The 23,314-nt window shown below is 38.8% G+C and overlaps 1 long non-coding RNA gene across 1 annotated transcript; it reads right to left on the bottom strand.

The window, feature by feature from the left end:
- Positions 1 to 1,119: 1,119 nt before the first annotated feature.
- LOC309388347 lies at positions 1,120 to 23,025 on the bottom strand. Its single transcript, XR_014174761.1, has 3 exons — positions 22,863 to 23,025; positions 22,713 to 22,768; positions 1,120 to 1,184 (listed from the first exon to the last, which is right to left on the bottom strand). It is a non-coding gene; the product is annotated as an uncharacterized lncRNA (long non-coding RNA).
- Between the last annotated feature and the right edge of the window lie 289 nt (positions 23,026 to 23,314).

Here is a 23,314-nt window from a genome sequence, read left to right as displayed (position 1 = left end):
GGGTGCTAGTTTGCAAACATCTGATAATTCCATAATTCAATCCAGTGGGGACTGGATTTCTAGCAAGCGAGTCTTCTGCAGCAGAACACTTCAAAACAGAGCAGGTCATGATCATGGGCATTGACATACTTTTACAGGGAGCGCTTTAACTCTAAACTGAGATGAGCACCACCCATCTATCAAGATGTTTCTGGATCTCACCTGGATTTTCTCAAGGATTCTCACCGCCTGGCAACTCAACAAGAGTTAAAAAGCATTTTCCTGTGTAATCAATTGGGTTGCAGGTCTGATGGCTTCCTGGGCATAGGAGGAACGTACTTGTGTGTGGATAATTTTTTAAAAAGGAGATCCCTGGCTACTAAGTATGAAGTTAAACCTTGGCTCCGAATTGTTACATTTACAAGCAATAGTTTCATTTTACGGTATTTGGTTCTCTCTTTTTTCCCCCTTAGAAAGGAAAATCAAGTTCTTTTAATATTTGAGAACTTCTTGGCATGTGATTATATAAATATGTTTTAGTAGTCTTGTCCAAAATCCACAACAAGCATTCAGAAGATTTTTATGGTTGTTTTGAAGGGCTGGCTTTAACCTGGATTAGAATGTTTTTTAACATTTGTAAAGATGTAAAAATACGGTTTAATCTCATTAAAAATAGCTATTTTTAATCAACGCTAGGCAGTTTATATAAATGAAGAATGACTTAAAAATAGTAAAAACATGATTATTCCATATTTTAAATATCTACAAACCAATCAGGGTGCGTGGCTCAGTGACTAAAACACTGAGCTTGTCGATCATAAAGGTCGGCAACTTGGCGGTTTGAATCCCTAGCACTGTGTAATGGAGTGAGCTCCCATTACTTGTCCCAGCTTCTGCCAACCTAGCAGTTCAAAAGCATGTAAAAATGCAAGTAGAAAAATAGGGACCACCTTTGGTGGGAAGGTAACAGCATTCCATGCCCCTTCACCATTTATTCATGCCACATGACCACAGAGGCATCTTTGGACAGCGCTGGTTCTTCGGGTTTGAAACAGAGATGAGCACCGCCTGCTAGAGTCAAGAATGACTATCACATATTTGCAAGAGGAACCTTTATCTTACCTTTACCTTATAAACCAATCTTTATTTTCTCAGAGCTGACAACTTTCATCCAGTGTCTCCTTCTGCTACTCTCATTCAATGAACTGAAAATGGGGAAACAATGGAAGGAATCAGCGACTGGGATCCAAGAATTATGAGAAGCCATGCCCAGTGGTATGAATTAGGTTTTCCACCTTATACCTTATATGTCTTATGATACTATGAACAGCATACTCCAATGTCCCATTACAAACTGGTTTGGGAAATTTCTTTCCTTAAATGTACCATTTAACTATACTGTGAAACCTCCACTAGTGGTGTGAAACTTTTTTTCATATGTCTTTCAATCAATGTAACAAAAAGTGGGGGACGAGGGAGATACTTCCTTTGATTCCTGATCAATTTTGTTTCCCTAAACATATGACATGGGTCTCTTTTACTTTATCCAGGAGCCAGTAGCTCCAATATGAAATGGTCTGAGACATCCTATAAAAATATTAAATATAATAGGAAAGCACAGATTTCTATATTAATGCTGAAACCCTTCTGGACTGGACCATGTTCAGCAGCTATGAGGAATATATGTATAAACTCAAAAACCAACTAAACTTCAGTAGAAGCTATTAACTACTCAAGAAAGAGATTACATAGAATTGTCATCTCTGGACCCAAACAGGTATAATCTCGTTTTCCCATTAAAAAAAGCATTTAATGCTGTAGGAGATGATATTTCCTTCCTTTCTTAAACAAAAATAGAGGAGTGAAGCTAGCAGCATATGGATATGTATACTTTCCTCTCATAAGAACTAACAGGAACTTTGAATGAAGTCTTTAAATCAGGAGAATGACTGGAGTGTTAAGAGCTCATCTCGCTGTCTCTATCATATCCAGAGCTCCCAAGAGTTAGCTTGAAATATAACTATGCAACCATCTTATGACTGGATACCAAACTAGGAAAATAGCTCAACTAACTTTGTTATTCAAAGAAGACTAAGATTCCCAAGTTTAGAACATTACTTGGAAAAACTCGGTTCCCATCCACTGGGCATAGTAGGAACAATATATTGTAACCATGCAGGATAGAATATAGTTGATATGGGGTAGCAGATGACTGGTATCAGGAAGATCCAGGTTCTAGGCCACCCTTACCTGCAAAGGTTCACAAAGTAACTTTGGGCCTGTTGCTCTCCCTCTGGCCAGATTATTTCACAGGGCTGTCATTGTATGGAAAAATAAGAAGAGAGAACAGTACTAATGCCACCTTATGATTTATAAAGGCAAGGTAGGTTGTACATCTAAACACTGGTTGACTAACTTTGCATCCACTGAGTGCTTAGAACACCAAGCTTTCAAATCACACATTAGAGACCAAACACCACAGAGAGTTTTTAACTGGAGACAGGACAGGTTAGACAAATCTGTCATGCCTCAAATATCTTAAAAACCACCTAAATATACCCCATTCTATGATTGATTCAGAATTTATGCCAAATCAGAACACATTCCTACTCCTAAGGTTTTTTTTTTAATGGGATGTCTAATCACATATCTCCTAAATCGTACATAATTTGTCCATTCATAGTATTTCAAGCATGACAACAAAATTAGCAGCGGCAGGAAAACATTCAAAGAACCCCAAAGCACTGGATTTTTTTTAAAAAAAAAATTTTGTAGGTTAAATAGAATTTTCCCAGGCTAAACATGCAACAATATGGATCCAGCATAATCAAAACCATATTATGTAAAGTACAGGGAAGCAGCAGGAGCTGTACTATGAAAAAGATACATGCAGAAAATTAATCCTGAAGTCCTACAAAATGCTACCCGAGTCTATAAATTTAATTCAAGTACTCTAAATCAGAGTAAATGAATTAATCAAATGATTTCGAAGGTCCAGTATTTTGTTCCATTGACAAACCTTTATTAACAGGCCTTTAATCCTTTCATACTGTATATATACTGTTTTTGCTTCTTGTGATTCAAAAGTATTGGGTAGAACTAATAAGCAGATCAGTATCACAATTAAATATTTGATTGTATTGTAACAGATTGGCATCCTTTTCTTAAAACTTTCCCCCTTTAACAATAACAATAGGAAACATTCCCATTTTAAGAAAACCTTTAGCAATAGGAATGTCTGAGGTGGTTAGAGTGCAGTAATGCAGGCTACTTCAGCTGACTGCTAGCTGCAGTTCGACAGTTCAAATCTCACCGGCTCATTGTTGACTCAGCCTTCCATCCTTCCGAGGTGGATAAAATGAGGACCCAGATTGTTGGGGACAATATGCTGACTCTATAAATCACTTAGAGAGGGCTGTAAAAGCAGTATGAAGTGGTATATAAGTGCTATTGCTATTATATGAGCATCCATGAATGCGGGTGTGCAAAAAGAAAAGTTAACTTAAAATAGAAGATGCTGCTCAGAATAAACGCAATTCCAAAGCCAACTTCCTAGGTATCCAGAATTGTTCATATGGAAATCACATTATTTCAGGAACCTGCAGTCAGGTGTGTTCATCACTGTTTGAAGCCACTTTATGTAAGAGAGCCTACAACCAACTTCCTTTAAGGTCTTGAGGCCTGAAGAATCGATAGCATTACTGAAGAGCAGGAGTACGGTATTTCCTTGGGAACTTCAAATATATACATAAGGAGGAGAGTATAGATAATTTACCCAAGAGAACTGAAGGTGGATCAACATTAGCTAGGTTTATTTATAGCATTCATTCCTCTCCATGAGAACCCTTATTCAAGTTTTGCAATTAGATCGCATTGAACCACCAGGCTCCTTGGTGGATTAATCACATGGTGTCTCTGTTTGAAGGTCCACTTTCCCCAATCTTATGCTCTTGCATGTCTACCACAAGTTAAAGCAAGGTAACATGGCATGGGGCTCTTCAGAACTGGAGCAGCTGAATTCACTTGGAGGTTCTTCATAAGCTGCATGGAAGTCCTGGATATAGTGAAATTGCACCAACGATATATTTCTTCCTCTTCGCAATATTTATGGTCCACCAGGAAGTACGGATTTGGGGTATTGATCTGGGCAAGTGCAACATTCAATCAGAGGTGGGCTGCTGGGGGTTCACAAGGGTTCGGGCAATCCTCTAGCTAGAATTCTGCCCAGTTCGGCGAACCGCCAAATGCCACTCCTTGGCTGGCCACACCCACCCCACCTCCCAGGAGTCTCCACGTGGCCCATTCATCATGCCAGGTAAGTGCAGAGCCCACACAGAGGCTCAGGAAGGGGGGAAGACGGGCCTACTGGAGGTTTCGGAAGTCCAGAAACTGGCCTGTTTCCAGTCTCCAGAGGGCCTCCAGAGCCTGGGAGAAGCAGTTTTTGCCCACCCAGAGGCTTGAGGAAAACCTCCAGAGCCTGGGGAGGGTGAAAAATGCCCCCCCCCTGCCATGATGAAGGAGGCCGAGTAGGCCACGCCCACCAAGCAATGGGGCAGCGATCCCTTTGCTACAATTTTTGAAGCCCACCCATGCTTGTAATATTGGATCTTCAGGAGTTATACATCATATTCCTAGGATTATATAAAGTACGAGTAAACAAATTCAAACAAAGGACTTCTAGTTACACTGTAAACCCCAAAATACTGGCCAGTACCTAGAAAAGATTAACAAGACCACAAAGTTAATATGTAAAAGGTAGGGGGGAAGCTATCTACAATCTATCAAAGCTTTAATAGCACATTTATTGGATATGGGGCATCATTTGCAGCATAAGCAGACAAATGAGAAACAGAATCTCCCCTAAAGGAGATGTGGGGTAAATAGTGGTTCAGGTTAGTGGACTAATGCTGGTTTGCCCAGAAACATATCATCAACTCAAGTGAAAGAAAGACACTTACCCCAATTTCCCCAGAAGGGCCCAGACTAGCTGAGGGAAAAGTAAAGTACAGGCAAGGATATGGATCATATGTAGAATTTTGTTCTTGGTGCTATGCTGTAGCATAACCCCCTAACAACTGTAAGGAATATAAGTTGGGGCTAGTAATATTCAACTTTTTGAAACAGGCTGTCAAACATCTTATTTTCTTATTACCCCTTTGACTCTTCTATGTTCCCATAGACCAGGGGTGTCAAACTTGCATCATCATGGCCGCGTCACATGGCATATTGCAACTTTTCTCCCTTCGCCAAACTGGGCGTGGGCTTGACCAGTGCGGGACACATTTGGCCCGCAGGCTGCGAGTTTGACAGCCCTGCCATAGACCATTTCTCATGCCACAGTGAAAACTTTCTGGATAAACGTTACTAATTGTTTACGTTTAGAATACCCTTACTCTATTTATCTCATGCCTTTTATTATCAATGTATAAATACAAATAAAAATTAAAAAAATAGGAAATTAAGGGAAGGAAAAAGAGAGGGGAAAATGTGACATACAAGAGAAGAAGAAAAATGTGTTGACTTCCAAATACTTTTTCTCTAAACATGAGTGCAAGGAAAATGAAAATACAAGTTCAATTACTCCTAACTATATAGATTCTATTGTAAATAGCATATTATTATCCTGATGTCTTTTTTAAAAAAAAACAACCCCCATTTCATTATATCACATTGTTTCAACTTTCGGGAAAAAGAAAAACTTACGCTAAATAATTCATAAACATGTTTAGCTAAAACAATACAAATGTTGTAGATCAGGGTAACTATACATTTTCTGTCCATACAACTGTCCTCTCTCAAAACCAGCCACTTCAAAAGTTCCCCAACCACATCTGAAAAGCCCTTTTGTTTACAATACTTGCAGCCCAGTTGAATTCCACATGAGAATTAAGCAACCTCTTCTAATCAGGCATTCCTGGCTAAGATTAAAGATGCACTAGATACAGATGATTGAAATTGACTAGCATTCCAGGAATGAATTGTTACCCTCTCCAGTTTAATTAGATAAATGGCTAGGAACAATCCTGTAGATAGGGACCAGTGCAATTTCTGAGCTGAATCATTGTGTCTTTTTCGGGGCAAAGTAACAAAGTGGGTGGTAATTGGAAAGTTCTAGAATCTCCCACATGACACAGCAATGGAGCCACTTGATGGACGCACACTAGCTGTGCTCCCATAAAACACTAAGAATTTTTGAAACCATGATTTGTTGAACAAGAAGGAGGCCATGGCAAGCCAGCTCTGTGTTGTTGCTAAGGAAAAACAAGAAAACAAACCACAGATATATTCTTGTAATCATTAGTTGTAAAAGTTGACTCAAAATAGTATTTACCACCAGTCAGGAATACCTTATCTTAGCTCGGTCTAGGAAAGCATGTAGAGTGGGTTGTTTTTTTTAAAATCACTGTCCTTCAGGTGGAAATAGGATCTTTCATCCCGAACAGTAAGACAGGCAAATGTTTATAATGATATAGCAGGAAAGGCTCCAAACTGACTGAAGCACTCTCTTTTGCATGCTTCTATTCATTTTATAGAATTTATAAACCATAAAGGGAGAATATGATCCAAAACTAACACTAGGAACAAAGGAAGAGAAACCGCTTGTGGGGTGTACAGATATACATACATATATATATTTTAAATCAAGCTAACAGATGAAGCCAAGGTTTTTCACTAATTCTAAAAACATTTGCCTTACACAGTTGGCCATATCCCAATCTTTCACTTGCTTTCTGAACCCCATCTTGAAAGAATAGGGATGCATCAAAAAGAGTTGGCTGCAAACCTAAGGGGGTTTATGAGATGCAGCTGGGTCCATATCATAATCTACTTTCAGCTCTCAGGACATATGCACATGTTTTATGGGTAGGTCTTCTGTAAATGGCAGCGTTTGCCTGCCAAATACATGTAAGTAGGAGCTAGGAAAAGAATTAAATTCCTTCTACCTATGGGCCAGAGCTGTGATCATCCCGAATGTGATGATCTTGTGTTTTCTGCTGAAGCATCATTTTTGGAGCACAAAAATGGAAACGCATGCTACCACCTTGTGTTTGCTGTGTCATCGGAGTAGCTAAGTGCAGACTGAAAACAGAATGATCTGGAAAGCCCACACACTCAGAGAGAAAAATATTCCCCAAATTAAATCTATTGTGGTATGTTATGTTCCCTTTGGGATCATTCTGTTTATCCTATGACTGAGTCAAATTCTAAATTGCAAACATCTATTGTCATTAAACAATGTTCCTTATAAGACATTTGTGCAAAATGGTTACTGCATGCAACAGTTGTCTTTCGGCCAATCCAATTCGTCATGAGTATTTAGGCAGATACCTTCATCCTAGACAACTGCAGATTGTAAATCTGGGGTAATCCACAATTAAAATTAAATGGCAAATTAAATGAAAATCCTGATCCTTATTCCTAACTCTTCCCTTTTAGTTTAAGGACTTTACAAGGTATCCAATAATAATAACTAGAACAATTTAGTCTAACTGTTTATTGGCAAAATAATCAGTCATGTGTGGCAGGTTTTTGTATTTTGGAAAGTAATATACTTTATTTCTGAAATAAGAGTTTCTTTAATTTGGAAGAGTAACGTAAGAAATCTGTGAAAACATACCTATCCTGCACCTTAAAGATGGGAATATACTTGATGCTTGATAGATCTTCAAAGATTCTCCTATAGGTCCTTCAAAGTTGTATATGTCAGTATTTATCTACTGAGTAGCTGAAGTAACACCCGTTTAAAGGAACCTACGAAAGACTTTTAAAAATATAATTCCAAAGTCAGGATATGAGAGTTAAATGGCTTTCATCACAAGCCTCAAAAAGATCATTGAAACCTCAGTGGAATTCAGTTTTCTCACTAGCCTGGATGGAAACACTGCTCTGACATGAATCCAGTTTCCACAATGATCAGATTATCCAAGCATTTTTCAAAAAGCATGCAAAGCATGGCCTATGGAATACTTTCCAATCTCTTAATGATAGATCTACTCTGGGTCAGAGGACTAGGAAAGGAAAAGGAGGGGGCTTCAAATGGTAAAGCTGGCAGCAGTCCAAGCTGCTGCCCAATTCTCTTTCCCAGCAGGATACGGGGGAGAGGGGGAAGTTGTGCAATTTTTTCTCTGCAGCCCTGGTTGGATCTGATCTATTTTCAAACTGGATTGTGGTTTTGCCAGCTTCTCCTCCACATCAAATATGTTCTCATATTCTGTTTTCAAAGAGTTTTCTGCTGCTAGACAAACAAGTGGACACATGAACCGGCAGATGGGTGGAGTGTATAGCCATGTTACATAACTTCTTTCAACTTTGGGTAAGGTTGGGAAGAATAAAAATTATGTGATATTCAGCCAGTGGGCTGAAATCTCTTTAAAATGTTTGGAAGAGTACTGTAGGGTTCATTAAACCAGTTTGTGGCAACCTATTGTCCTTTTTTCAAATCCCTAGCGCAGCGTATCTGAGTGAGCTCCCGTTACTTGTTTCAGCTTCTGCCAACCTAGCAGTTTGAAAGCACCTAAAAAATGCAAGTAGAAAAATAGGGACCACCTTTGGTGGGAAGGTAACAGCGTTCCGTGCACCTTCACCATTGAGTCATGCTGGCCACATGATCATGGAGACGTCTTCGGACAGCACTGGCTCTTCAGCTTTGAAATGGAGATGACCACTGCCCCTAGAGTCAGGAACAACTAGCACATATGTGCAAAGGGAGCCTTTACCTTTATTGTCCTTTTTGACATTCACAATAAGAACAGATATGGCTTTTATATATCTTGAGCCGCATGTTCAACTACATCTCTTTTCCAATGGGGACATTTTCAAATGTTCTGGATGATACTGGCCCTCATTTCTGGAGATTTTAGCCCAATGCAGATGGAAGATTGAATAGTCACTGAATATACAGAACAGTCGCAATGATTAGATGTTCTCAGAAACAAGGCTGCCTGAGAAAAACAGGGATGCTTTCATGCATGACAGTTTGAAATATTGCTAACTGAATTAAATGCTGGATAAAGCACCTGCACTTGTTTAAAAAATCCCTCTGAAGTTTTTGATGTTATTTCTTTAGGCCACTGAAAAATGAATGATGATCATATCCCAGAAGGCATTTTGAGAAAGTTATCAGAAGAGAAAGGAAAGTGCATTTAAAGACAAACTTTGCCTGTTATCTGTTACTAACTACTGTACTGCCAAGAAAGAGCAATGTGGAAAAAATAATTATTAGTGCTGCAAAGTATGAGAATTGCAAACACGATAGAAATGTTGGCTGCATTCCTGATCACTATTAGAAAGTAACCCTGAATTGCCATTAATCTAGCAAAAGAAGGGTATAGATGATAGACAGACAGACAGACAGACAGACAGACAGACAGACAGACAGACAGACAGAAAGACAGGCAGGCAGGCAGGCAGGCAGGCAGGCAAGCAGACAGACAGACAGATAGATAGATAGATAGATGATAGATAGATAAATGATAGATAGATAGATAGATAGATAGATAGATAGATAGATAGATAGATAGATAGATAGAAGCTAGACGAGAGAGAAGAAAGAGGGGAAGAGAGGAGGAGAGAGAGGATAGATTAAAAAAACACCAAGCATATATGGGAAAAAGGTGAGTGGAATAAGGTATTGGAAAACTACAAATTTCTACAAATTTCTGCAAAGCTTAGGCTATGGGCTACAAACTCCAACTATCAAAGAAATTTCATTTTTTTCCAATTGTTTAAAAAGTTCTGATCTTTACAGCATGGAAAGTCTGTTTGATTGGGGCAGGGGGAGATATCTTGACAAATTTCAAAGACATAAGTTACCGAAAAGGATTTTACTGAATAAGATTTTATAAGTGTTTGTTCTTCTCATGACAAGGAGAAGAATAAAAACTTCATAAACTTCTGCCAAAGCTTCACAAATACCAGCCACAGGGCCGGATTTTCCTATAGGCTAACTAGGCTTCAGCCTAGGGCCTCAAGATCAAGAGGGGCCTTTTATTTTTATTTATTATCCGTGCCACATTTTTTATAAAGGTTAATACCAATTACAACATGTTTCATTTAATATATTGATATATATCACAGTAATTATGTATTTTATTATCTCTCATGTAATTTACAAATTTAAAAATGGGAGGTGAAAGGGCCCCATAAGTGGAATAGCCTAGGGCCTCTTTTCATCTAAATCCGGCCCTGACCAGCCACCTTTCAGCACTTAGTCTGAAAGGTTAATAGCCGCCTTGATCAGTCCTGGGATCCAGGTTTTGTTGACAAATTAGCAAAGTTATCATAGTGAATTTTCACACAGTAATGCCAAGCCACTTCCATACTGTGGTCACAGAAAAAGAAATGTAGTCCTCAAAGATCACACCTGACCTGAGTTACATTTTGCACTTTGATCTGGTAAAATTCCCAACGAAGAAGGAGACAAGTTATTCAGTTCTACACGGGAAACTGCCCGGTTTAGTTCCTACATGGTGCTAGTATTGGAACATGTAGAAGTCTGTGCCAAAAGAAGACTCTCTGTGCAAATATAGCAAGCTAATTTTGCAACAGCTCAACCATTCAAAGAGCAGAGTCCGGAGGAGCAGAGAAAGGGGAGGGGTGTTTCTCCAATACCACCAAACATGCAAACCCCAAATCTGAGCTCGTGACAGGTGCAAGTCATTAGGTTTTCAGCAGCAATTAAACTGCAGCTGTTCATTTGTGCCTGGAATACAACTGGATGCTCTGGAAGGTGCAAACTGGGCTCTCTGAAAGGCATGTCCCCCCCCTCCTTTAAAAAAAAATACGAAAGAGGATCCAGGGAAACCTATATACAAAATGGGCATGTGGAATAACTACCCAGAAATTTAACAGGATCAGATGCATCCTGTGCACTATTTTCACTGTAGCCTTGGCACAAAACTTTTGCTTGACACATCTTCAGTGCCTAGACAAATCCTACTGTTGGGCTGTATAAATGAATCTTTTTTCTTTTTGACTCCTGGCAATTGCCTGGATTCATCCCTGCAGTTTTCTTGGGAAGATTTCTGGAAATGGTTTGCCATTATCTGCTTCTCAGGGCGGAGAGGGAGTGACTGCCCCGTGGTCACCCAGCTGGCTTAATGCATAAGGTGGACTAGAACTCATGGTCTCCCAGCTTCTAGGCTGGCACCTTAACCACGTCTTCAAATTGGCTCTTTTTTACTATCACCTAATCTAAGAGGCACAACTCCAGTTAAGTCTCTATAGGTATTGTGGCCTGTCGGCCACCAGCCCCTCCAGCACCCGAATCAGATTAAGAGGAGGCATGGGAGTCAGAGTCAGCATCAAAGCAACCTGATAGCTCCAAGGGGGAAGATGGATTGGACCTGTCAGAGAGAGAGAGAGAGAGAGAGAGAGAGAGAGAGGGAGGGAGGGAGGGAGGGAGAGAGAGAGAGAGAGAGAGAGAGAGAGAGAGAGAGAGAGAGAGAGAGAGAGATAGATAGATCCTGGTCCATCAGCCCTCAGATAGAAAATCAACAGCCCCCAGGTCTGGATGTGGCTGATGAGGAAGAGGACAAACAGCTGGGTAGTACCTGATGCATGGATGTGCAGAAGGCAGAGGAGAGGAGAACAGTGGAAATCTGTGGACTGATTCTTGGGCCAGAAAAGCTGCTGCTGCTAGCGAAGCTTCATCCTAGCTCTGGGGATAAAAGGCAGGGAGCGGAGATGAATGTGGCAGACAACTATTCATCTCCCTGCCAAACAGACTTGTTAGCCTGCAGTAAGAGAGAAACTTTTTGCCAGGGCTGCTGACCCTCCTAATAAAGGAGCCATTGCTTCAACTACAGAGGGCTTGTCATGTTTGGGGAGCTGGGTCAGAATAATAGGACTACAATAGTATTAAGTTGTATGGAATTATTCATCATCATTGAGTGGGCAAGCTGATAATTCAGGAATTCAATTTTTGGATCACTACAGAATTCATTTTATATAATGCTGCATGGTATTTGGTTCCTGGAAAGCAGACTCTGAGATAGATAGATGATAGATAGATAGATAGATAGATAGATAGATAGATAGATAGATAGATAGATAGATAGATGATAGATAGATGATGATAGATAGATAGATAGATAGATAGATAGATAGATAGATAGATAGGCACGCACACACACGCGCGCGCACACACACACACACACCTACATACCAGTGGTGGGATTATGCCGGTTCGCACCGGCTCGGGAGAACCGGTTGGTGAAATTTACCGATCCAGTGAGAGGAGGTTCGACCGGTGAACCTGGAAGTAACTTCCAGAACACCCGCCCCAGCCCTGTCACTCACTTGCCCTGGCCGTCCCATCGCAGCTCGCTCACTCCCTCGCCCATTTGCACTAAACTAGCCCAGCCCGCCGCTCACTGATTGGCTGGAGTCGAGCCAATCAGTGAGCGGGCTGGAGGCAACCCGTTTAAAAGTGTGGCGCCAGAGTCTTTCTTGTTCCCGAGCAGATGTTGCATTGCGTTTGCTGATCGGTTCTCCTTTCGCTTCGATTCGCCTTCCAGCAGCTTGCTGCTTCCCTCAGGTAAGCAACTTAGCACGAGGGTGGGGCAGAGGGAGGCTAGCTTACGCCAGGTCACGGCTTTCATGAGGGAAGGCCTTCGAGGCCTTGCCTCGTTAAAGCCATGACCAGGCGTATGCCACATGGCCAAAAGGCACTGGTTGGCGATGGTGCCAGCACCGGTTTTTGCACGCGGCCGAAAGTGGGTGGGTAGCGGCGGCGGGCTAACTTTCATGAGGGAAGGCCTTCAGCCGCTGACGTATGCCACACGGCCGAAAGCTCCCTGCCCCCCCTCTCCAGCCTCTCCTGGCTGACTAAGCCTGCCAGGCGGCGTGCTTAGGTAACTGACAACGGGCCTCCAGTCCGGTTTACCTGTCCTGCTGCCTCATTGCCTGCCTGCTCCCTATTGCATCCATTGCATCGGAGACCTGCTGATTCTGCCTGCTGTTAAGTGACCTGTTTTTTTTCTTTTATTCTTTTAATGTTTTTAAAAGAATATTTTATTTATTGTGCATAGATTTTTTTAAAATTGTTTTACTTAACAGTATTGAGTATAGAATATTTTAAAATGGTTTACTTCAATTTATTTTGTGTGGATTCTTTTTTTTAAATGTCTTAGACTATTTAAAAAAAGATTCTATCCAAAATAAATTAAAATAAACCATTAAAAAAATTCTATACTCAATAGTTTAAAATGTATAGTGTATAGAATTTTTAAAAATTGTTTTACTTAAAAGTATTGAGTATAGAATATTTTAAAATGGTTTACTTCAATTTATTGTGTGTGGAATACCTTGAAATGGTTACAGTATAAATTATTGTGTGCGGAATACTTAACAATGGTTTTTAAGGATTTTTTTATTTATAGAATATCTTTTTTAAATTATTTTTAGGGAATTTTTATTTATTAATTGTTTATAAAATCTATTTACTACAAGAAATGTTATTCCTTTTTGCAAATGTTTTCTTTGTGATGCAATATGCTGCTTTTAAGTGTTCAGACCAGGTTTATGTGTCTCAAAGTGGCTGCTTTTCTATGGGCAGGCCAGGTTGGTGCAAGGCAGCATTGCCAGATTTAGTGTGTTTCACCCTGGTTGTTTAGGTAATTGTGAGGTGGTGCTGGTTCTGTTAGCTTCCTGGCACTGTCCTTTATAATTTCCCACAATGCCTTGATGGTTTTTATTCCAGTGGCTTTGTCTTTCCTGTCCTAAGGGTTAGGGGGAAAAAACTGGTTTCATTTACAGTCTTTTGGGGGGAGGGGATTCTTATTTTTTGGTGTTCTCCTGGCACTGTCATAGTTTGTGTGGGTGTGGGTGTGGGTGTGTAATGTGTGCCGCAGTTATCTACACATTAATAATGATCAAGAACTAATAATATTTCCTTATACATTTTAGTGACCTTTCCTTACATAATTGGTGTTTTCTTTCGTACTTTTGGATTTCTAATTTCTGTTTCTGTTAGCAATTGCTAAAACAAATCCCACATGAAAAAGTATTTAAAGACTTCTTGATTTTAATTGTCAATTTATTTATTCCTGCACATTGTAATATTTATTCATGTTCATATCTCTGTTTTTCCACTGTTGTGCAAACACAATTCCAGCAGCTGCTAACATGTGTATAAATATATATTGTACTCCCTTTCAAATAGCCAACAAAATATTTCTGGTTTTAATTCCATATCTTGCTTTACCATTGCTTCTAACCACTAACTTCTGAATAGCCACTTGGACCGACCTAAGTACTGAACCTAATTCATATATTCCTGTTTTTTGGAACTGAGAACTCAATTTCAGAAAAAGGAAATCTGTATTGCTCTGGGAATCTACCTATGACATTCATTCTTGAACTAACTTCTTGGGTGAAAGAGTATAACTTTCTTGTTTGTTTATATCTTTCCTGTTTCTCATCCTTCCTGGAAAGACTGTACATTGTTGGTTGAAAGCAGAGGTCCCTTCTGTTACCTGTAGTCCTCAGCTTACAGCCACAATATTGTTTTATTTCTTTTGCAGTTAGTATTATTTATTTTTTATACTTATTTTAATCTTATTGTAGTTCATCCATTGGGGCAAAGAATTCAGTGACATTGTCTTCCACTCCCACCCAGTCACATGACTGCCAAGCCATTCCCACCTGGTCACATGACCGGCAAGCCACTCCCACCCAGTCACATGGCCGGCAAGCCAGTCCCACAAAGCAGGCCACACCCACAGAGTAGGTTCCAAAAATTTTTGAAACTCACCACTGCTACATACATACATACATACATACATACATACACACACACACACACACACACACACACACACACACTCACACAAATCCATTAGTTAAGTCTTAGTGATAAACACCTGGACTCTATCAAAAACAAAGAGTCTTATTCTGTATGTGCAGCTTGCCTGGTAAACATACAAAATAAAAAATAAACCGAACTGCCTAATCCAGAACTTGACCAGGGATGTATGTGTTTTTTATGATGTGGCAGCATAATGGAGATCAAAGACCAAAAACAAATAAATAACAACTGGGTACCAACAAAGAAAATATGCGTAAGCCTTAAAGTAATCAGAAACAAAGACCCAAGACTGCTGAAACTTCTCTGTGTGTTTCCTCCCCTCCCCTTTCATTAATAACTAAATAGCCACGAAGAATTGCTAACGTAGCCTTTAATAACTTGCAAATAGCTGTAATAACTTGCAAGATTTTTTCCAAGACATGAGCATGCCCTAAAGGAATGATCATCAATCATTTCAATTTTAACACCCTGCTTGTGTCCAACCCATCTTTAAAGCTGCACGTGCCTTTCCAGTTAACACACAAACACACACACACACACACAAACACACACACACACACACATCCCATAGAGGAAGAAAAGTACCTGATGGAATTTGCCAGCTCAGGTTTAACCGTTTATCAAACCTGACTCCTTATCTGAAACCTCTCTCCAGAAACTGGAACAATCTGTCTGGCATCTGTTGATTGGCAGAGCAAATTTTTCCAGGTGGTACAACTAGACGCCGAGAATTACATGCCAACCCTGTTTTGTCAGGGATTTTGATCAAAGGAGAAAACCCCATATGACTAATGTTAAATGTCATGTTTTTAGTACCTGCAACATATCTACATAAACAGCTTTCAATAACTACTGGTAGTGAAAAACGTTTGAAACAAAGATACAAGTGAGAGAATTGAGTGGGCAAGCCGAAGCCTGTAGGCAAAAAGAAAAGAGAGAAAAAAGAAAAAAAAGGAGGGGGGGAATCCATCTGTACTTTATTTGTCAGTGATTTACAATCGGAAAACTTTAACTCTACAGATGATATCCAAGATTATGCTTCCTGAAACCAGTTTATTCAAATAACTTTCAGGCTACAGACGATCCCTGGGACAGTGGAATCTATTGGAGAGTCACAAACTGATTTCCCACAATTAAAACAGCTGACAAAGTATTGCAGTATATTTAATGCAGTATTATTAAAACATAAATCCCACTAATAGCAAAGTTGCAGGTATAAAATAGAATCTGGGATAACAGAAGGAGTCCTTGCCGAACATAGCACCTCTTCCTAATTAAACGTACAAATCCATTCTAAGTAACCAAAAAGCAGTTGTCTACCCAAAGCTTCAGATATTGCAACAAAATAACCCACCAATTGACTCATCTAGATAAACGTTTCTGATGCATAATGTTAAGTTTAAAATTGCAAAAGCCAGACTTGAAGTCTGTTTAAAACCTAGGTGTTAACATCAAGAAGACACTCTTAACTTAAAAAAAAATTAGAATGATGCATTGGATAGAAAAAAATTCTCTGTCCAAATCTCAAATCTCTATTTCAATTATGCTGGTATCACACTAAGTATTATGGACTTGGTGTCCATAAGATCCTCTATTCAAATGCCATTTTCAATTGCTTGCTTGCTTTTTGGCTACAGATGTCAATTTTCATCAGCCAGAAGGACCAATTTTCCATTTATAAAATCAGTATTATGATTTTCTGTTTAAATATCTAATGTCTATTAGTGGATTTGGGAGACTAATTTGCAGCTGTTTCTTATTCTACTCAGTTAAAAAAAAACAAGAAGAGGATTCCATAATGTTTTCTTGCAAGTTATAAACATTTGCAAATAAATATGTTGGAGGATGAGTTGGGCTAAGCATAATCACAAACTATGCCAGGTTAGAGACGGATGTTTGTCAGATGTGACTGAAAGGCAGTAACACAATCATTCTGGCAGTGTTCACTATCTTAAGTACTTTGTGATTAATTTATAACTTGATAAGCCCTTCTAATTCCTTTCTGTTATTCTATGAAAAAAGAAGGAACGAATTCAGGCCAATAATTAAGTTAGGGGAGAGGAATTTCCCAATAACTTGATATTTAGAAGTTCATATTATCTTACTCTGAAATTTTACAGTATATGAGATGAGAGACTACAACTTTCACAAAATAAAATTGGCAAGATACCTATAATTTTTCTTTGTTTTCTTGTTCTATAACAAATGAATGCAACTGTAGCCTTCCTACCAAGAGATTATAGGCCTATAAATCTTATATTTGATTATTTATTTCTCTAAAAAAAATACAATGTTTACAGATTTATATGCCCCCCCCTTCCCAAAAGAGCCTGGACAAATATTATTTTTGAATTAAAAAGTCATTTAAATCAAATCTTGGAATCAAACCAATTGGATGGACAATCCTGATCAAATCCATAATTGGATGCACCCAATTTTATTTACCAACATCTACAGTAAGAGAATCAAGAATTCAGATCAGACTGGATGCAATGTCATAATGATTGGGCATGTGCATGAGCCATGGATTAAGGAGCTGAATATGTTTATTTGCAATAAACAGGCAAGCAAATGGGAACAACATGTATTACACTAGCATTTTGAACCCTGCCAGACCTTCCAGAATTTGTTTTGACCAAAACCAAGACTATTTAAGTGATGCCAAGTTTTTGTCTGGCAAGACCATGACCTGTTCAGACTGCTGCAGCTACATTTCTGAATTTTGGTTTCTGCTGTCTGCAGAAGAAAGCAATGTTCTAATTCCATATATACGGCATAAAAATATCTGTAGCATATACATATAATCTGTGTATATGTGTATGTGTTTGTGTATGTATGTACAGCAACAGCATCAACGAAAGAGACCTAAAACAAGATGGATAGATGACATCAGCAAGTACTGCAAGTCCAATTGGCAAAACAAAAAGCTCAGGAGGGTATGAGAATATATGCATATATTGGAAATATTTATATATAAATCTAGAGCAGAAAGGAAATAATAATGTTTTTATCATTCTGGATGTTCTAAGCATGAAATCAGTGGTGAAAGTCAAAAATTTTTACTATCGGTTCTGTGGGCGTGGCTTGGTGGGCCGGGGAAGTATACTGTAAAATCTCCATTCCCACCCCACTCTGGGGCCAGCCGGTTCTCCAAACTACTCAAAATTTCTGCTACTGGTTCTCCAGAAACTGTCAGAACCTGCTGAATTTCACCCCCTGCATGAAGCCAAGTGTTTCACCTCAAAACAAGGCTAATTCAAGCTTGAGACTCTTCCAATAATTGAAACCTTCAATTCTGAATATGAAAAACAAATGGGCTTGAAGTGAGTGTTTCAAATTTAAATCAGTTTTAAATTTAAAATATTTTACATAGAGAAAATTCTGTTTGTAATGGCGGCTCTAGATCCTATAAAAATTAAAGTTATTGATTTGGACATTAAATCACAGGGCCAACACTAATGAACTATGCACAAAAGGAATCTTAAATTCATCTTCATTTTAAACATGCAGTCACATGCCAGATAATGCGACTCTGTTTAGAAAGAAGAGATTAAGCTGATCTCATTAATAATACTGCATAGGATAAATCAGTTCAAAAGAAACAATAACCATAGTGCTTAACAGTGTAGATCAGCTTGCTAAACAACAGTATAAATCATTTCCACTGGCACACAACAGCCCAAATAAAAGTTTAATATGTCTTGATAAATTTGCACAAATGGGTTGCTCAGCCAATTAGACCATTGCTATTCAGGATGCTATTGGAGCCAATTTTGCTATGTGGCTCTAGTTAATTTCTGTTCCATCCAGTACTTCATGCCAGTAAAGGATTATCACAAAGCAATTTGTTTCAGATTTGGTCTGATCAGTTGCTGCTGAGAACTTCAGAGACCACCCTAACCTCATGGAGGAAATAAAGCTGTTTGATGATGGAAAAGCTGTTGATTATTTTTCTAAAGCATTATGTTGCTTGTTTGGGAGAACTGTTCAAATGTTCAACCCTTTGTTGTAATTTAAAATATCTTAGACAGACTTTGTAAGTCTCATGCAAAACGTATTTCAATCTGGCAAGCTAAAATGAAAAGCAATTATAAGTACCAATTTCATTTATTCAGCGGTTAATGAAAGACAATTTTTAAATTTGGTATTGAGTACCAAGAAATAAACTTAGCTGTGGAGCGTGCTATGAAATATTTCTTTGTCTACTGAAATGATCCGTTTGAATTTAGATTTCTACTTATAACTCTTAAAGTGATTTAGAGCAGTGTTTTTTAAACTTGGTCCCATTAAGATGCATGGACAACCCTGCTGGCTGGGGAATTCTGGGATCTAAAGTCTACACATCTTAAAGTGGCCAAGTTTAAAAAAAAACGGAGGTGTGGAGCAATTTGGTAGGTTATGATGGGAGCTATAATCCCACACATTCAGAGGTGAGTGGATTAGAGAGGACAATTTGAGAAGGAAGGAGTAACATCTTCCAATTCCATACAGTGTATCGATTGGTTACAAAAAATTTTTGGACATAGTCTTCACTTACACTTTATATAGAATCTCGTATTATCAATCTGATATATATGTATATAATTATTATCATTATTATACATTTATTTGACTATAATTGTCATTACTTCATTTTATGCGAGATATTCTACATTTTAGGTAAATTTATATTATGACATTTCATTACATTATCCTATATCCACCCAGTAATAATACATCTTTATAAAATTCTTTGTCTAACCATTGATAAGATAAGTCCCATGTTTTATAAAATTGTTTATCTTTGGTTACCAAACTTTTATGCATCCTCTCCATAGTCCTCACTTACAAATTATATAAAATCTCATATTATCAATATATATGTTTACAGTATTATCATTTTTAATCATTTATTTGACTATAACTATTATTACTTCATTTTATACAAAATATTCTAACTTTAAATAAATTCAAATTAATTTTATTATAACATTTCATTACATCATCCTGTATCCATCCAATAGTAGTGCAATCTTTTATTTCTTGCCATTTATGGTATTTGTATTCTAATTGCTTTTTTAGTAAATCTTGTATGGACATCTCTTGGCAACTTATATTTCACTGTGTATCTTGTGAAGGCTGGAAACCCCTCATCCGTTCCTTCCACCATCTTTCCTTTAGTTATCACCAATGCTTCTATCATTACTTCTGCCAAAATTCATCCCTTTTCTTCTTCTATCTTCTGGAATCTGAGGTAAAATTCTAGTCTATCGATCTCCCATTTCAATATTCCACTTTTTCAACAGCTTCCACATATTCCACAGCTTTCTGTGCGCCTTTGGCATTTAGTCCTGCCGGCCACATGACCATGGAGACATCTTCGGACAGCACTGGCTCTTTGGCTTTGAAACAGAGATGTGCACCGCCCCCTAGAGGTGGGAACGACTGGAACATGTGTGCGAGGGGAACCTTTACTTTTACCTAATGGTAAATTAATAATAAACACCAAAATTACATTATTGCAGCATTTTTTTTCATTTCATAAGAAATTAGAATGTTAATGATTCCATGAATATAAGAATACTAGAAGATAGAAATATAAGTGGAATAGATTGAACTATAATTAATTAGGAATGAAAACAAATTTATTTGCTCTCAATGTAGCCTCTATAGAAGGGCAGAGAGTAATTATTAGCCCTGCGATCTCCTCAACTCTTTCTTCTATTCCCTTTTCCTAATCTTGTTCTTGCCTTCTTTTTATATTTTCCTTTCTTTCAGAAAACATTTTAAATGATTGCCATGTAAAGGACTAACTCAGCAGTTGGAAGCTAATTATGGAAAGCAATTGGAAGGTTTCTTTAACCAGTTGCTGCATAAATTCTTTTCTCCAGTGACTTTGGGAAAGCCTTTTGCTACTGTGCATGTAATTCAGAGAAAAATCAGAAATACAGCCTAAATATAGAATAGCTGGCCGGTTAGCAAAGCATGATGGACTTCACATTCCTCTGGGTTTCTCTTTTTTTGGCCTTTTCCATAATAAAAACTTCAAGAGAAAACTAAAGCAAAAACAGGTCAGCTACCAGTGAAAATATTGATGGGTGTTTTTTTTAAAAGATTAATAGGCTGTTGGGTTAGATGCTAGAAATATACCCAAACCATTATTTCCAACTTGTGGGCCCAGTTCAGAAGTAGATCAGCCCAACTCAATGTTTGAAGCTGGATGGAGCATTGGAAAAAGTAATTCTTCAGCATTTGATTTGCAGGAAAGGCACATCTTTACTTATAGTTGCTGAACAAATAATGTGTGATTTCCATCTCGGGGGTATATTCACTCTGCCAAGTGGACTCTTTGCCAATGCGAGTTACCAATTGTTTTTGGATGGAGGCAGAGATGATATTGCCCTGTATTTAGTCCTGTCTCACCATAAAAAGATGCTCCAAGCACATTTTCTGCCCTGCTTTCACAATATTGTTTCCTGCTTTCAGTGCCTCAGATGCTGCTGTCTGCTTTGCCTGTGGCACACTATTTTTTTTCTAGGCCAATCCAATTGGCTCCTTTGTAGTGAAAGGAACACCCCCTCAACTGAGATGGTGGTTGCCATGGTTTTCAATATTTTTTAGAGCTATCATTAAGGGAGTTGTGCAATAGTGCAGTAATTATGAGATTTGTCTAGCTAGCATGTAGAACAATGCTGGTTGGAAACCTAGCGAAACCGTTTTTGTTTAATTACTATTTTTCTTTCCCTGAGCTGCCTCCTTTTCCACTCTTTTCAAAGTTAAGTCGAGAAATTCGTTTCATCATTTCTCTCATTGCTGTACAGGAAGTGGCTGGAATAATGATGAAATGGTGCACTACTGCAGTTACTAAAAAAAAAACAGAACAGTATAAAAACAAAAAAGCTTGGGAAACAAAACTTATATTTTGAAAAATCTCCTAGCTTTACATGAATATTAAATGATAAGCAAATATCTCCCCCTCCCTCTCTCTCTCTCTCTCTCTCGTAAGGCATCAGAGTAGAAACATGAAGACCATGAGTTCTTTGGATAGTCACTTTTCTCAGCTTTAGGAATGAAGCAATGACAAATTATTTCAGAAATAATGGCAGGGACTTGTCCAGGCTGTGTCAAGAATCAGATATAATTGAACAGAAGGGGAAAAAAAATACAAGTAGATAAATCAGGGGTGAAATCCTCCTGGTTTGGCCTGGTTTAGTCGGGTTTGGCCTAACCGATAGGGATGATTGTCCTTGGTTCTGAGAACTAGTAGTAAAAAAAAAGCTTCTGAGGATCATGTGGCTCAGCTGTGAGCCACGCGATCATCAGAAGCTTTTCCCCCTGCTTTTTAAAGCATTTTTCCTGCCTATTCGCCTGAACCAGCAGGAAGACAATGCTTTAAAAAGTAAAAAAAAGTTGGCCATGTCCACCCAATCACATGACCCCCCCGCCAAGCCACGCCCACAGAACTGGTGGCAAAAATATTTAGATTTCACCTCTGAGATAAATAGGTACCACTTTGATACCTAGGTAACAGAGTTCCATGAGCCTTGGTGTATGATCATGTTGGCCACATGACCACGGAAGCATCTTCACACAACACTGGCTCCCTCAGATAGGAAACAGAAATGAGCACCGCCCCCTAAAGTCAAACATGACTGGACAGGAGAAACCTCTAGCTTTCTTTAATACCAGTAATACCATCCACACAGTGGTGGGTTTCAATTTTTTTTGGAAACTCTTGTGTAGGTGTGGTCTGCTTTGTGGGAGTGGCTTGCCACCCATGTGACCGGGTGGGATGGCTTGCCGCCCATGTGACTGGATGGGAGTGGCTTGCAGCCCATGTGACTGGGTGGGAGTGGTCAAGACGATATCACTGAATTCTTTGCCCCAATGGATAAACTACAATAAGATTAAAATAAGTACACAAAACAATAAAAGAGCTACTTACAGAAGGAAGATGACTGTCCTTGCCAGTCTTCAGTATCACTGACTCCAACGAATGGCCTGCACAAAGAAGAGACACAGAAATGAACTCCTCCATTGCATGCACTGTATTAGGATGAAACCAGCACACAAAACAATAAAGACAGCTACTTACAGAGGGACGATTACTGCCTTGCCGGTCTTCTGCACACCACCACCTCACCACCTTGCTCCAATAACCTGCACAAAGAAGAGACACAGAAAGGAGGACTTTAATCGCATGTACTGCATTAGGATGAAACAAGCACACAAAATAATAGAAAAGGAAGATTACTGTCCTTTTCTCCGTCTTCTGCGCCACCACCTTGCTCCAATAACCTGCACAAAGAAGAGACACAGAAAGGAGGACTTTAATCGCATGCACTGCATTAGGATGAAACAAGCACACAAAATAATAGAAAAGGAAGATTACTGTCCTTTTCTCCATCTTCTGCACCACCACCTTGCTCCAATCACCTGCACAAAGAAGAGACACAGAAAGGAGGACTTTAATCGCTTGCACATACTATATTAAGGATGAACCCAGCACACCCAGCAATAAAGATAGCTACTTACAGAGGGAAGATA

Source organism: Natrix helvetica, assembly GCF_964273705.1.
Source record: "Natrix helvetica genome assembly, chromosome: 2".
Lineage (NCBI taxonomy): Eukaryota > Metazoa > Chordata > Lepidosauria > Squamata > Natricidae > Natrix > Natrix helvetica.
The sequence above is the reverse complement of the archived record's forward strand: the minus strand, read 5'-3'. Positions and strand labels throughout refer to the sequence as shown.